Source organism: Sturnira hondurensis, unplaced genomic scaffold, assembly GCF_014824575.4.
Source record: "Sturnira hondurensis isolate 20B ecotype Veracruz unplaced genomic scaffold, ASM1482457v3 Scaffold0014745, whole genome shotgun sequence".
NCBI lineage: Eukaryota > Metazoa > Chordata > Mammalia > Chiroptera > Phyllostomidae > Sturnira > Sturnira hondurensis.
The window spans coordinates 5000138-5001804 of NW_028087376.1; positions in this window are offsets into that span (position 1 = coordinate 5000138).

Below are 1667 nucleotides of genomic sequence, written 5' to 3' on the forward strand. Positions count from 1 at the left end.
AGAGCAGTGTGGACATGTGAGCCAAGCAGGGCCAGTCAGCGTCTCTCCCCCAGAGATGGGGAATCAGAGCTGAGAGAACAGGTCCTTCACATTGCTGCACCATGAACTTGGGGACTGTGGACAGCCATCTTCCATTCCCATGAGGTCTGGGTAGCAGGAAAAGGCAGTCTACTGGGAGAGAATAAAGATGCACTAAGAGACCTCCTAGGGGTGCTTGCTCACCTCCCTATTTCTGGATCAAACTCTTCCTGATATTGGCCCTTGGATTCCATGAGATTCCCTAGATATTTAAAATAAATTCCCTATCATTGGGCAAGCTTGAGGTGGTTTCCAATACTTGAAAACAACTGTCCAAAGGACATACTATGCTTGGTTGTGTAGGGTTTGCTGGAGTTCCACCAATTCAGTCAGTAGCACTGACCACACCTATCAATAGGTGTAGATATCTTCAAACAGAACAGTGACTTATTACATAGAGTATATTTGTGTAAGCTAAAAAAAAGTCTTTCAATATATAAAGTTTTTATTAAATACTTTTGAATTTTATTGTTGTTCAAGTGTAGTTTTTTGCCTTTTCCCCCTACCCCTCCCCACCACTCCAGCCATCCTCACCTCCCTCCCCTGTTTCCATTCCCCCTTGTTTTTGTCCATGTGTCCTTTATAGTTGTTCCTATAACAATATATAAAGTTTATATTATAAATAAATAGCACAGGTTCAGAGGTAAAATATTTAGGAGCTATGGCCTCAGTTTATACTGGAGAAAAGTTGTCTCATGCCAACTCCAGACATTTGGTACCACTTTTATGGTTTTTGCCATCACTGTGTATCATCAAAGTCAATGCATCACAGAAAAAAACACAATTCATTCAATCTGCATAAAATGTAACCTCACTTCATTGCAACTCAAGCCAAAATATCTATAAAATCATGGCTTTAATGTCTTGATTATGTTTAAATGTACTTCAGAATAAACAGTTGAGAAGCGCTGCTGCGTGTGCCACCCACATTAGCACCCAGGACGCAGTGGGGGAATACCTCTCAGGCCAGATTCTCTAAGTCTGTCCCCATTCTCACATGGTTTTCTCCCAGTTACTTTTGCACAGCCCATAAGATTCTGGATTTATCAGAGGACTACATTTTGAGGCTCCAAGATGAGAGGAACTAATCTGCTATTGTTAAAGTGAAAGCAATACATCGGTGCATTTAACTAAGGGATCAATGTTTTATTATTTGGGAAGATGTATTTTCATAGGTTAATTCAATGACATCCTTTATTAGAAAAAGAAAGAAACTCAAGAGGTGAGCATTGGCTAACCCTGCCTTTCCAGTTCATGTTAATTTGTCCTAGTATTTATCTGACCTGGGCATCCAAAAGATAACCAGCAATAAGTTATACATCTCATCATGTGTTGGGTGAATAAGAGAGAGGCCTGACTCAGTAACAATCAATTGAATTTACTCAACACAGAGGATCCAAGCCCTGAGTAGATATGATGTTTCTGGCTGACGTTTATCTTCAAAACTTCAGCAGCTGATGGCTCAGAGTTCAGCATCACCAATACTACTTTCAGCCCTGAGAGAACAAATCTCAGGAGTATTTTCTTATGTTTCGGTCACTCCTGAATGACTTAAGGGGGTAACCTCTGAGACTTGCAAATACAGAGGC